Below are 15,589 nucleotides of genomic sequence, written 5' to 3'. Positions count from 1 at the left end.
GTAGAGAGCTCCTTCTTGCTGCTCTCTTTCTTCTTGGTTTGTGTATGTTCCTCTGAACCATGGTTTCCTTTGGAGCCATGGAAGGATCTGAATAGTTCTGTTGGCTAGAATTGGACTTAGGAAAGGGTGGAGCAGACAGGTCACATTGCCACCTGCGTACACGTCTTGTCCTGAATCATGAAGTTGGGCTTGGCTATAAAACTGAGTTTAAAATGTGACCCAGTAGGCACTCATGCCTTAGAAAGGTATAGACCTCAGTCTGAAGGCTGGTTGATGACTCTGGAGGGCTTCTTCGTGTATGTTGGAGCTCACCGTTGCTCTGAGGGGTTTAAGAAAGCCTGTCCTTAGGAATAGCCCAAGGATGTTTCTCAAGGGTTATCACGGCTTGACTCTGCCCTGGCATAGGCCGTAAACAGCATTATCCATCCCGCATGATGCAAGGACAATCTGAACACATTATATCACCAGTGACCTTGAGTTTCCCAGGTCTGTCAACCCACTGACATTGTAAGGTGCCCCGTGAGACATCACTGGAGCCTCAGGACACCAGGAAAAGGCCATTTTCTCAATACACCAGCAAGAGAGGAATTCTTCAAAGAACCGGTATTCTGCAGGCTTGCCGTCCACATCGGTCCAATTTCCTGTCCTCATACTTGCTGACCTTTCTCCCGTATTAAAACTCACTATAGGGGGGCCCCCCGAGTCTAGTTCTGGGGAACAGGGATGGGAGACAAAGAGACTTAGGCTCATTTCATCTGAACCGGGGGCATCCTGCGAGGCTGCCTCCCTGCCTGGGTCAGGGAGGGACGTTTGTCTCAATGAAGTTACCCAGGCCTGGGTCCTGGAGTCTCCCCTGAGAGTCACGAACAAAAGAGTAATTCCTGTTGCATTTAGATGCTGATTACGGGGGAGGGGTGGTAAAATGAGGGTGGGGCAGGATATTCTTAGTAATCCAGAGTATTTGACTGATTGGTAACTGTTTACAGCTTGTTTCTTTCTAGCGTGTACCCCTTGAAATCATTTTCTTTGTAAATGTTAAAAGCCATATGAAAAAAACAAAACTAACCTTGATTACCCTTCTTTGTACTTCAATCAGCAGCATGTCAGCCTGTGAATAAACTGTAATTCCTTCACTGTGCCTGTGAGGAGAACATTTAGGCCACATTAAAAAAAAAAAAAATCTTGGTAGGCGTCTCAAGAACAATTAGCAATTAAAAGCATCTATATTCTACACATTACCCCACGAGCCCCGCTACTAGGTTGATTTCAGCCTCGGGCACTGCTTCGCCCGGGATCACCACCTTCACCCACTGCCAGCTCTCGGAGCCACTGGAGGCGTCTCAAGTGCTGAGAAAGCTCTTGGTGTTCGTGAATCTCTTAGTGCATCGTTAACTTGAGAGCTGGACTTGATGCCTGTTCCTGGCGTGCTTCTGGGGGTCACCAGCACTCCCCTCCAATCTCCATTGCTGAGGACCAATGATAAGAAACCAACTGCCCAGGGCGAGTGCCGGCGGAGAGCCTGGGACGCCTGTGCTCTCCCTGGACGCCGGCCACAGCCTGCAATGAGCTTTGCCTACAGATAACATCCTATTATCAGGACTGACTGTTCCCAGAGTAACAGACTCCGAACACGGTAAAACGCCACAGAGAGAAGAGAATGCAAAGGCACTGGGTCCAACCTCTGTGCATTTTACCGTTAAACAGACTGAATCCCAGAGAGACTGAAGTAGCTCTTGACCATAGCGACACCCGAGGTTCCTGAGTCCTCACACCAGCCTCTTCCCTAGGCGGTCTTCATGGGTGGAAACTGGGTTAGGTGGCTTCTCTACGATGTTAAATTTGTACGACAGTTCGGGTACAATCCTGATTTCAGGCAGAGGAATGGACTTGAGGACTTTTCGAGGCCACAGTCAGGACCAGGAGTCTCTGAGAGCCGCAAAAACTGTGCTCCGCCTTCAGCAGTGTTCCACATTAAGCGGGTGGCCATCCGCGTCGCCTCAGACCCACCCATCTCCCCGGAGCCCGAACACTGCGGGCTGGGGCCGAGACCTGCAGCAGGGCCAAGGCTGTACGAGGTGGGAGGGGGCCCACGCTAGCCAGGAGACACTCACCCTCAGACCCCAAGAGGCAGCCGATGCTGAAATTTCCCATCTAGGTGCCTCTCTGGCCTCATCCTTGTCCCTATGGGTACCCCAAAAGATGTAAGAAGAGGGGGACGAAAACGGCAAGGGGCAGGGTGACCTGCACAGGGGGTGGGCACTGAAGAGAGTCACCAAGATAAGGTGCAATGGAGAAGAAACATCCTCAGCGGGAGTGGAACCTACCTCACCTGGGCCCGGGGTCTGAGCCAATAGTAGGAGGATGAGCCCCTTTGAGAGGCCCTGGGGTCCTAAGACACGTGTCATCCCCAGATCCTAGGCTAAACCGAGGTTCCAGGATGGGAATGACTGCAGGGGCAGAGCTGCTCCCTGGGGTCTCCTTCCCGGGCCAGAGACCCTCAGGCAATCTGCAAGCAGGTGGGATATGGGCAAGAACGGCCTGAGGGGCCCCTGTCACCATGACGCGTGCTGACATGGTCAGACCAAACCACCTCCAAAGTGACTTCAGTGGATTCAGTGAAACCTAGACCATGGTTCAGTCTCAGGCCGGCGATGCGATGCTTCCAGAATGTCGGCACCAAAAGGCACATTGTTTTGCCATAGACAGGAAGCCACCAGGAACCCAGGGACCCCCTCAGTGGTCTGCACTTAACAAAAGTGGCTCCGACCTAAAGCCAAATACATGATAGCTTATGACGCCGAATAACCAATTGCAGAAGATGGAGCAGTAAAAATAGTAAAAGAAAAAAAACAGCAGTAAATAGTAAATGCAAACAAAAAACTTCTAGCAACCTTTTATGAGCCTTTGAGCATTTTTTTCACTTACCATGATTTGTTTTTGAAACGTAGGAGTGTTTGGTTGAGGTTCATAATGTTTATGAGTCCTATGAATTTTATGTGTTTTTTAAGAAAATTGTTTCCAAATTGGGGCATGTTTTTCCTAATTCTTTTAAATCAGTGTGCTTACTCTGCTTGCTTCACAGTGTTCTCCATGAATTTAAAATGTCCTCTCTGGTTCTAAGTAAATCTCCGAAAGAATATTGATCAAACTGAATCTTTTGAATCACTAGTATTTTTAATTGTTAATGCTTGTGCACTTCAGAATGATCTGTATTTAAATGTACTTTCCAGTAATTTTGTCCACTTTGTCGGTTGTTTTGCCTTTTAAACTGAGGTAAGTTGGTTTTCAATCAGTAATTCCTGCCTTACTATTATAAGCCAGAGCCAGCTACTTGTGTATTCTGCCATGTGCTCCTGAGATGTGTGGAGGTGCCTGTGGGACGGGACGTTTGGGGCTGACCAGATGCTGTTAACGGAGATGATGCTCTAACCCGTGTTTCCGTATCTGCTTGCGTCATCCATATGCACGAATGCGTTTGCGTTATAGAGTAGAGGAAGGCCTCTTGGATGGGGTTTGAACCATCCAAGGAAGGAACCCTTTCCGTGAACATCTCCATAAGATTCTGGACTAGAATCAGCAGCCAAAAGCAGACTGAGGTCTTCTGGAGATACTTTAGGAGAATAGTAGAAACTAGGGGAGGGGTCAGGAGATAGTCCAGCACAGTGCTGGGGGCAGCCCTTCCACCAGCCTCTTCCGGTATCCTAGCACTGTCTCGTGGTCAGGTGCGGTGGGGGAGGGGAAGTGGTCAGCACTGGTGTCCTCACAGCAGCCACCACTGATGCATCATCGCACCCCAGGACCCTGCACCGGCAGGAGCTGCATAGCAGGGGAGGGAGCGGGCCAGCAGCCAGCTTGGTGACTGCAGCAAAGAGGCTGGTTGGTGGCTGCCTTCAAGGTCCCCTTTGGGGACTCCCCAGAACAACTGGGAGACATAAGGATAGCTATGTCCATGTCCCTTTTAAGGTATATTTAGGGAACCTCAAATTATTGTAATTTGGGCATTAAAAGTTAATGAGACTTAATATTGTAGCCACAGGCTAGTGAAGCCTGGATGTAGCCCTTGTACCTGTGATGACTATAATGCTAAACTAAAGAGAATATTATCTAGACGAAACATTTCTTACCTCTTTATTCTAATTTCAGTGGTTAAAAAAATGACATTAGCAATGTCAAAAAAAAATGACATTAGCAATGTCAAAAAAAAATGACATTAGCAATGTCAAAAAAATGACATTGAAATTAGCAACTTCACTGAGATAGTATTTCTCAGCTCTGAGATTGGCAGAGTCCAAAAATGCAGTAACATACTCTGTCGGTGAGACTGTGGAGAAACAGTTGGGGAATACAAAACAGCACAACCCCATAGGGGGCAATTTGGTGGTATCTACCAGAGAACGTACGTTTACCCTTTGACCCAGCAATCTGACTTCTAGGAATGGACCCTAACGCTGTATTGGCCAAAATAAGAAAAAGAGAACGTACAAGGATTTTCACTGCAGCGCCGTTTGTAAAAGCAAAAGACTGGAAACAATCTAAGTGCGCATGAGTCAGGTGACGGTTGAATAAGCTATGATGCGGCCACACGATGAGTACTGTCCAATGAAAAACAGGAATGAAGACCGACTCCACTGCCAGCATGAAATGACCTCCAGGCTATATAACAGTGGGGAGGACTGTGTGTAGTATGCTACTTTCATCTACCAAAGATGGCAACTTCTCCAAATAAACTTTCCTTTGTAGATTTGTGTCAGAAACCACGAAAATATTTCCCATAATTATGAAACAAAATTAAACTTAAAAAATCAGTCCCCAAATAAGAATAAAGTGAAACAATGAACCTAACTCTCTATCATGTTAGTAGCATTGCCATAAGGAGAGGAACAATTGTAAGTAATTTTAAAACGTGGTAATCTGACTGTCTCTCCATAATGGGCTATTACTAGGACAAAAAGAACTGCCAAAGAAAAACTTAAGCTGTTTTCATATCATAGTGTTGGCAGCTGAGCAGTTATGTTGGTGTCATTGGGGACTGGGATTTCCGGTGTGGAAGAAAGGAGAAACCAGTGGATGATAGATAAGGTGAAATAAAAAGCCTATAGTTTTCGATTTGAGTTGGAAATTCAAGTATGTAGTCATATAAAACTCATTTTATCTTAAAAAAAATAATAGGGCTTCCCTGGTGGCGCAGTGGTTGAGAGTCCGCCTGCCGATGCAGGGGACACGGGCTCGTGCCGTGGTCTGGGAGGATCCCACGTGCCGCAGAGCGGCTGGGCCCGTGAGCCACAACTGCTGAACCTGCGCGTCCGGAGCCTGTGCTCCGCAACAAGAGAGGCCGCGATAGCGAGAGGCCCGCGCACCGCGATGAAGTTGCTGCAACTAGAGAAAGCCCTCGCGTGGAAACGAGGACCCAACACAGCCAAAAATAAATTAATTAATTAAAAAAAAAATTTTTTTAATTAATAATAATTTCCTAACCCTGTCCATGAAGAGGCCTAAAAACAAGGAGCCTTCCAATGACAGGAGGCAAGCAAGGCCCCAGCGTCCCTGGTCAGTTATGCACCATGGATCAAACGTCGCAGATTGATCTTCCAGTGAAGATCCTGGCAGTGAAACTACTACCGCAGCAGAAATGGCAGAGCCAGCCCGGCAGAGGCAAGGCTGTTTTCATCAGCACCAGATTTGCCCCCGTCTCAGTGATCACCCCAGCTGGGCCCCATCACTGTGATCCCGGCCAGATACTGGATTCCTGGGCCGCTTGAAAGATAAGACCCCAACACAGGAAGCAGCAACAGGGAGTTGGGGACATCAAAACCAGTCAGCTCGTAAAAAGTCGCAGAGGAGCCCTGAAAGAACACAGCTGCTGGCCCACGGCCGGTGTGGGGACATTGGCAGCACAAGTCCCAGGACGCCCGGCCTCGAGGGGCTGGAGCAGAGGTCGTTCTGTCCCCTGGCGTCAGCGTCAGGAAGGGCTTCTCCCCCGCTCCCTGGCTGCCTTCGAACTCCCGGGCCGCCCCAGGAAACCAGTGAGTCTGCAGACGGCTTTACTCAAAACCGCCAGAAAGCCTTTTCCTTTATTTTCTATTGATATATATTTGATTTACAATATTGTGTTAGTTTCAGGTGTACAGCACAGTGATTCAGTATTTTTGCAGGTTATATTCCATTACAGGGTTATTACAAGATATCGGGTGTAATACCCTGTGCTTACGGTTTAAACTTGTTGCCTTTTATTGCTGAGTCAAATGCTCACAAGGAAATGCAGCATTCAAAAGCAGGATGGGATTTTTTTCTAATAATATAGGAAAAGAAAGAGAGAATCCAAGCACACGAACTTCGCGTTTGGATGCATGGACGTGCTGTGTGCTCCTTTTCACTTTTCAACGTGAGAAGGGCCTCTTCCTTCCCTCTCACCAGCCTCACTCCTGTCTCTCTCTTAGGTCTCAGCTTCCTGTCACTTCCTTGGGAAAACCTGTAAGCACCTGGGTCAGGTCGGATCCTCCCGTTCATACACCCCAGACTCTCTGAAATCACTTACTACACTTGCAATTCGTAAATGATGTAATTACTTGTTTAACGCTCTTCCCCTCTTGATGATGGGCTGTCCCCGTGTGGTTTCCCAGATTCCACTCAGCCTCAGTCTCTCCGCACCCTGCTCCAGCGAGGCATCACACGCAGGTTTAAAACAGCAAGTCTCAGGTGTAGCATGAAAAGCCCCAGGTTTCAAGCACTTTGTCGCCAAGCCCGGGTGCCAGGGTGGTGGAGGTGCAAAGGCCCTGTGTTCTGCTCAGGGCCGAGTAACAGGAGAGCCAGATCCGTGACTGAGGCCACTGATTAATCCAGTCTCTAATTGTCTATTAGAGAATCCTCCCCGGAGGAGGGGGGGTGGGGGTGGGGGTGGAGGGCGGGTGCCGTTAAGACATGCAAGTTGCCAGGCAGCATGTACCCTGCGTGACCCAGAACATCTTGCTGCTGTTCAGATGATATATCTGGGGGTATAGCTTCCATATATACATACCTGACCTGGCGCCTGCTCGGCCCAGGCCGCACCCCATGCAGGCGCAATCGGGGAGCACCCACCCGGGGTGCCGCCAGTGCTGGGGGTCGAGAACCAAGCCTGGAGGTCCTCCCTGTGCACGGCCCTTTCTCCCACTCCTTTTACTTACTCTGTTCCTTTTTTGAAATAATACCTGGGTTTTGGTCATTCACATGAACAACAAGGACCTTCCCCCAAAGCAATAGATACCGTTTTCCTTTAAGGGGAAATCACTGGGGTATCCAGAAGATTATCCAAATATAGGGATCGGACCAACAAGATTTCTGGAGATTCTCCTCAATCCTATATCCCTATGCGAGGATATCTAGGAAAGTGTTCTAAGAATCTGTAACCCCTAGACATCTTAATCATTGTCAGCACTTTGTGGTTACAATCAGCAGTGCTGGAACTCATATTTTGATAAACTGAAAAATGTCTCTCCTTTTCAAGACCCTTCTGGAAGAAAAGAGAACATATATATTTTTTCTTATGTATATATATTATATATATATAAATCCATTTTCTTTATAGATTCTATTATACATATGTGTGTATATACATACGTATATTTATGTATGTATGTGTGTATAGAAATTGCCTAACTAAAAATCTCTCTCTCACCCCCTTCCTTCCTCTTAGGTCATTCTCCTCCCCTGTTGGATTTGAGATCTATTTTATAATTCAGAGTGGATCACTAAAAATACATTAAAAAGCCAAAATGCTTAATGTGTCCCCTTTAAGTTTTCGGTACTTTGTAACAGTCCAGTTAGAGTTGTACCTGGGAGAAAAGAAGCAGTGGAGCTGGGGAGACTGAAGATGGAGGAAAGACGGGGTGTGGTCGCTGGGGCCGAGTCCGGGGGAGGCCAGAGCCGGGTGGGTCGGGGGTTGGCGGGGGGAATGGGGGAAGGCACAGGCGGGAGAGAGGCCGGCCCTGGTGAAGAGGAAAGGAGAGAGGGAGCCAGGTGAGCGTGTGATAAGTCTGTGGAGGGGGCAGGAAGCTAAGACAGATGATGCCTCAAGGTTCCCCCTGTCGAGATCGGGGCAGGTTCTTGGGGAGCAGTGAAAGCAACTCTGCCCTGGAGCTGGGGACGGAGAGAAGAAGGAAGCTTCCAGACACACGTGAACAGGTTTTGTTCATTACAACAAAGGTTGGTATTTAAAACCTCCCAAGACCACTTTAAGAAAGTATCAGGGGGCTTCCCTGGTGGCGCAGTGGTTGAGAATCCGCCTGCCGATGCAGGGGACACGGGTTCGAGCCCTGGTCCGGGAAGATCCCACATGCCGCGGAGCAACAACTACTGAGCCCGTGAGCCACAACTACTGAAGCCCACGAGCCCGTGCTCCGCAACGAAGAGTAGCCCCCGCTCGCCGCAACTAGAGAAGGCCCACATGCAGCGACGAAGACCCAACACAGCCCAAAATAAATAAATAAATAAATTTATAAAAAGAAAAAAAAGAAAGTATCAGGCAGTGCGGTAAATCACAGGAGCCACAAGCCCTCTGCTTCTCCCGTGGACGTGGCGGGGGCGAGGGCTCACCCTCCATCCCGGGAATCTGAGCCGCAGGGACACAGGGACTTACGTGGCTGAGGTGATGCCCAAAACGTGACTTGCAACTTGTAACTTCCGCCAGAAGCAGCTGGCGGATTTCTGCCTGGGTCTTGACCACTCGCTCCAGGGTGGGGGGTGGGGGGAAGGGCGGCTCACATCGACAGCGCCCCCCTGCCCCGAGATTGCCAGGCGGGGAGAGGCCTCTCTGAGGAACCCGACGGTCCCAGCCTCACAGCTGTCCCGTCGTGCACTAGCCATGAGGGGGAGCCCCCATGTGGGGAGCCCCCCCAGACCACGTGGCGCCGACCCTCAGTGACCTTAGTCACCCCCCACCTGCCCGAATTCGTGGCCCACAAAACACATAACGATAAAGCCGGGGGGAAATCGGCTCAGCAGCCAAAGTCACCAGAACAGGTAGCGTCCACTACAGCTGAGCATATCTACCTCCTACCACCTACCAGGGCCACTCCCGGTAAGTATCTAACCAAGTCGCCTCTGCTTGCACCAGGAGACACATACAAGAAAGGCCACAGCAGCGCCATATTCATGACAGTGGCAAACTGGAAACAACGCAAGAAAGGCAAGACAAGAACTATCCATGGGCTGGATGGGACTGGGTGGAACCAGAAAGAATCAGGGAAAGGATGGCAGCAGAGAAGCCTGGATTGGCTGTTTGTGGCCTGAGTGGCGTGGGGAGGCCCCAGTTAGATGGTTGTACAGTGCTGAGTACGACACCCATTGTCACAGCTAAACACCCATTGGAAGGGGAGGCAACACCTCCCACCTCCCCTACCAGCATGTGTGAGCCAGTCTTCCCCTAACCAGCCCACTCTACCTGTATTTGCTCTGATCGTTACAGCGTTCCTGGCCTTGTGCCCAGTGATGAGAAAGAAGGGAAGGGAGGGAGGGAGGGAAAAGGAAGCACTAGGTCTCTTTCATTTAAGAAACAGGCATTTAAACAGACGATTTCAATACAACAAGACGGTGAGTGCCGTATTCCAGGTTTGCTTGTGTTGGTCACTAGATTTCTCCTTGAATACACCACCTGTCTTCTAGAAAGGAAACTCCGTGAGAGCAAGGACAGTGTTCTACTGACTTTTCAATTGCCACAGCATCCAGGCCCTTGTTCATGGTAGGTACGTCAAACCCATTTTTTAACCCATTTAAAAAAAACTGAATGGCTGAATTAAGCCAGAGCTAGCTGCGTTTGTAAGGTCACCCACGAGGTTGCCTGGAGATGATGTGAACCCTCCTCCCCTGGAGTCAGGTGAGAGGAGATACACGTGGGGCTGAGATGAGAACACCTAGCCTCCGGTTTGCTCTGGGTCAGTGGACTGAAGCCAAGGTCTGTGGACAGCTAGATGTAGCCGAGGACAAACGCCCCTTCCCCAGCAACCCATGACACGGCCATCACAATGGGCTCCAGGCACAATGGTCCCATCTAACAATACAGCATCATAGAAAAGTGGGCAGGAAATGGCCCCCGGTCCTGGGGGCTGAGGAGGGAGTTCAGGGGACCCACAGGTGGAAGGAAATACCCAGGTAGTGAGCAGTGTCTTACCTGACCTGCTTTTGTCCTCCAGGGGTCAGGCTCTCTGGACCCCTGTGATCTATATCCCACTGACCGGTTGAAGTTCAGAAATACACATGCACACACACACCATGAACAGAATGCAAACTGTGCATGAACTTCATTGATTTTTATCATTAAATATCTTTTATCAACCAATTTATAAAGGTACAACTAATATGGAGGGGGGGTTCTCCTGGAACTCTAAGAGGCTCAGAAACAGCTCTGTGTAGGTGTAGATTCTGATTTTTCCAAATGAAAAAAAGTCTCACATGTAGGACTTATCTGAGCCAATAGAGGGCGTCACTCACCTTTACAAGTCCCTTGAACACTTTTTTGGAGGGGGAGGGGGTTGAGGGTGGCGAGACCCTGAGATGTACTGAATCTGAATGGGCTTTTTGCTGTAGACTAAGGCAGTAGGATGTGGGTGGGATTGGTAACTAGAAAACTGACATACGAATATTGCTAAAACGCCCCGTCTCTTTTGCTTGGAATAGAGTTGAATCAATTTTCTCTCTTCCATTAAGCTCTTCCTCTTGCTACATTGACCTAAGGACATTAGCCAATTCTCCCACCCTTGGCATATAGCTGAGAGTTCCGGTTGGTAGACTGTTGCACTGCATCTTTCCATTGTCCAAACGAGCGTGTTTGTTGTGTGTAACCGGGTTATACGTGGGGGGATGAGTAATTCTGGAAAGGTCCACTAGAGGGAGCCAAATGACTGCTTTAGAACCATTCACTGCCCGTTGGGATTGCTCTTCGGGAAGCTGCTTCCTAACACCTCTTGGCCACCGTCCTCCTTCCCCTTTAAAAGTCAGAAGTAATCATAGCAGCAGAACTGTATATTCTGTATTTTCTTAGTTAACTACCCACAGACTTTAAACAAACAAGTAATGCCGCTGTGGTGACATACATATTCAACAATGTGAAGATTCTCTGCCTTCCTAATAGGGAGTAGAATAATTAGAGAAATCTTGCCTTAGAAAGACAATTCACTGGATGCACAGTGAGAAATGAATCCTCAAGTATATTGGGGGGCTAGGGGATGGGGGAATGGTTTATAAGTATAAACGATTACCAGGTTAAGCTGATCACTTTTCAGATATTTTCGACTAACATTTTAAGCATCTGTTTTAAAGGGGACTTGACAGTGATTTTTTTTCTTCTTATGCTGTGATAGGGGTTGGCTCTGCATTCAGAATCAGCTAGACAAATACATCTTTCCTGCTTCTGTTCTGCTTGAGACCTAGGAGACTGTTCATCGAGGTCAACAGCATTCTCCCGTTGGCACTGGCCGTGACTAGGCATTCTGTAGCCAGGAACTGCTGGGAAAATGGTGCCTCTGAATTTCAACCAGCTTCTTAAAATACTCCCCTTCCACCTCCCTGGTGGCGCAGTGGTTAAGAATTTGTCTGCCAATGCAGGGGACACTGGTTCGAGCCCTGGTCCAGGAGGATCCCACATGCTGCGGAGCAACTAATCCACCGCAGTGAGAAGCCAGCGCACAGCAACAAAGAGCAGCCCCCGCTGGCCACAACTAGAGAAAGCCTGCGCGCAGCAACGAAGACCCAACGCAGCCAAAAAAAAAAAACTACTCTCCCTCCTTCTTGGTACCCACCCTTAAACCTTTTCAACGCACAGCCAGGGGCTAGTGGGTCCTTCGGAGATCCCACACCCTTTGTAACAAATTATAGCTCCAATTTCATCATATAATTATTTTAAATCTGAATTCCTTATTAAACTGTCCAAGCTTTGAGGAAAGAACTTTGTCTGGATTGTCTCAAGAAAATTTTAGCCCCAGAACCCAGGAGAGTGCAAGGCGCACAGGAGTTCATCAATTTTTATGGAATAAAATAATATCCTCGTGAACAAGGTGTAAAATAACAAAAGCTAGGAGCAAGCAATGACTTTCCCTGTGCCAGCCTCTCTCTAAGCACTAGATATGTGTGAACTCATTTCATCCTCAGAAATGCCCCATGAAACAGGTAACAGGTACTACTACAACCTGCATTTTAAAGTTGAGAAAAGTGACCTCAGATTGACGACGAGGATTAAATAACTTGCCCAAGGTCATGAGTGGTATAAGCCGAGACTGGGGTTTGAACCCCAGGATGGTGATGCCACCACCTGGACTCTCAGCCACATTACCATAAAGAACTATGCCTGGGAATTAGAGGTGGTTATGCAGATGTGTACCTGCATACTGACTATACCCTACGGGTGCCAATTAATTTACAACTAAGGAAAACTTGAATGGAGTAACATGCAACTTACCTCATGTCTTAGGTAGGTCTAAGCTGCTGTAACAAGAAGACTCCCCCCCCCCACCCCGCAATTCAATGACTTAAAGATCAAAATATTTATTTCTACCTCATATAATAGCCTGGAGTGAGTGTTCTGGGCCAGTGGGCAGCTCTCTTCACGTGGTCATCCAGGGACCCAGGCTCTTCCATCCCGGGGCCCAGCCATTCCCAAGGGCCTTGTGGTCCCTCTGTGCAGTTGGGACTGGCCCTGTCTTTGGAGAGAACTTGGTCACAGAGACACATGTAACTGCTGGGAAATGAGGTCTCACTGGGCAGCCATGTACACAGTGACAAGTTCACTACCGTGGAAAAAAGCAAACTTGATAGGAAATTAGCTGTGCCCACCACACTCAGTACTCAGGCCTGTGCCAGTCTGCATTTTATTACTCACTTTCATAAGGACAGACGTTATCTGCTCGTGAAATTAGAGGATGACACCAGTACAGAAAAGAGAAAAAATACATTGGATGATAGATGAGGATTTTTTTTTTAAACTCATAACCTCAGGAAATGACTTCTTAGATGTGACACCAGAAGCACAAGCTACAAAAGAAAGAATAGATAAACTAGACATCATCAACATTTAAAACTTTTGTGTTTCCAAGGACACCATCAAGAAAGTGAAAATGCACAGGAGAAAAATGTTGCAAATTATGTATCTGGTAAGGGACTTGTGTCTAGAATATATAAAGAGCTATTAGAGCTTGGTTATAAAAAGACAATTAACCCAATTTTTTTAATTGACACACTATCTAAATAGTTTCTCCAAAGAAGATATACAAATGTGCAACAAGCACATGAAAAGTGCTCTACACCATTAGCCAGCAGGAAAATGCAAATCAAACCCATGAGACAGCACTCCACACCCACTAGGGTGGCTATAATCAAAAAGACAAATAATAACAAGTGTTGGCGCGGGTGTGGAGAAACTGGAACCCTCACACACTGCTGGTGGGAACGGAAAATGGTGCAGGCGCTTTGGAAAACAGTCTGGCAGTGCCTCCAAAGTTGAAACGTAAAGTTATTTTATTCTGCTCCTAGGTGTACACCCAATAGAAATAGAAACATATGTCCACACAAAAACTTGTACACAAATGCTCACAGCAGTATCATTCATAATAGCCAAAATGAAAACAACCCAAATGTCCATCAACTGATGTGATATATTTGTATAATGGAGTATTATTTGAAAAAAAAAGAATAATATTATTTTATAATAATTTTATATGGCGTATAATCTATGAAAATAGCAAATCATTACGTTGTAGAGCTGAAACTAATGTAATATTGTAAGTCAACTACAATTCAATTTTTAAAAGTTAAGGATAAATTATATAACGTACTTCCGAATTTTAAAAAAAGGAGTAAAGTACTGATACATCTACAATATGGATGAACCTTGCAAACATCAAGCTAGGAGGGGGAAACCAGTCACACAGACCACATACTACATGATTCCAGTTGTACGGAATACCCAGAATAGGCAGATCTCTAGAGACAGAAAGCAGATTAGTGGTTGCCTAGAGCTGAGGAGAGGTGTGACAGTTAAGGGGTGTTGAGTTGCTTTGGGAGATAATGAAAATGTTCAAAATTGATTGTGGCGATGGAAATAGTATATAGTGAATATATTAAATCTACGAAAAGCCATTGAACTGTACACTTTAAATGGGCTTGTATATGTTCATTATTCCTCAGAAAAGCTGTTAAAAAATCATGGGAATTCCCTGGCGGTCCAGTGGTTAGGACTCTGTGCTTCCACTGCAGGGGGCAGCACAGGTTCGATCCCTGGTCAGGGAACTAAGATCCCGCCTGCCTCGTGGGGAGGCCAAAAATACTAATACTAATAATAATAATAAGCGGCAAGAACAATGGGCTCTCACTAACAAATGAAATGCATCATCGCGCCATGTAACATCCAGCTCACAGACTCTAAAAACCCTCTGCACAAGTGTGGGATGGGGAGAGAGGTGTTGACAGTGACACCAGGGAAAGGGGGTGGGGGGTCAGGATTGCATTGTGAGCAAACAGCAGGATGGAACTGCCAGAACAGTTAAATACGCTGAGGTGAAGGCTATCCTCTCCCAGCAGAACTTCCAGGGGCTGTTTCGAGCTTTAAAGCCTGGGGTGCTCTGGAAAACTCGAGCGCACTCACAGCTCTAAACTCACTACTAGGAAAACAAGTGAGAAGATGGGAATCCTAATGGCGGTTATTGCCAAGGCTTCGATGTCAGAGGAGTCTTCTGTTCTGGCCTCAGGTGGACTGACTCACTGGTGTCAGGCCTGCCTGTGACTTGCAGCACCAGGCTCAGTGGGCAGAGGCTGCAAAGATCTGAGTGGAGGAGTCCCCTGCATTCAGGGCTGTTGGCTGGGGGTCCTGAGCGACAGCCCTATTACCAGGCTCCCTGTGGACGCCAGTGAAAAAGGAAGTGGGGGGATGGGGTCAGGAATCAAATGGGTTTGAAAAGAAGACAATCATAACAGGTATACTATTTTAAAAATATCTCCCAGTGATGCTTCTTTAACAGTAAGCCTGTCTCTCTCTCCCTATACTTCCTAAAACGTCCACCTTCCTTTTCTTCATTTACACTCCACTTCTCACCAAAAATAATATGAGGACAGAATGGAAACTTTGAGCCCCAGGAAGGACTTAATATCATCGCCCTAAGTTTTGGGGCGTCCTTTGAGCTCACTGGCAGAAAGAAAACAGAAGAGCCTGAATTGTTCTCATTTTCAGGAAGGAGAAAGCATACCACATTTCCAAAATACAAAAGAGTTACTGACACACACAGCTAAAAGAATTTTCTGACATGACTCTTTGTTTTAGTGGATAAATGTAGGTGACGGAAAATCATTTCTCAGGAAGGCAGAAAAAGCATTTTATATATTTATGCATGTTGCTCAGAGTTGCTGATCTATTCTTTCTACCAGAAGCCCACGTATGTCAGAAATGCATTTAAACAGCTAAATTTCTGCTAGAATTCACCCTAAAATAAACAAACAAATGAGCAATTATTTATGTGGCTCTTCTGTTTCAGCACTGGGGTGAATGAAGAGATGCCAGAGAGTGAGAATAGTATTTGCGTTCTAGAAAATTCCTTGAGCCGTAACAGTAACACACAGGAAATTGAACCGT

The sequence above is a fragment of the Physeter macrocephalus genome, chromosome 11 (genome assembly GCF_002837175.3).
Source record: "Physeter macrocephalus isolate SW-GA chromosome 11, ASM283717v5, whole genome shotgun sequence".
NCBI lineage: Eukaryota > Metazoa > Chordata > Mammalia > Artiodactyla > Physeteridae > Physeter > Physeter macrocephalus.
Note: the sequence above shows the minus strand (reverse complement) of the source record.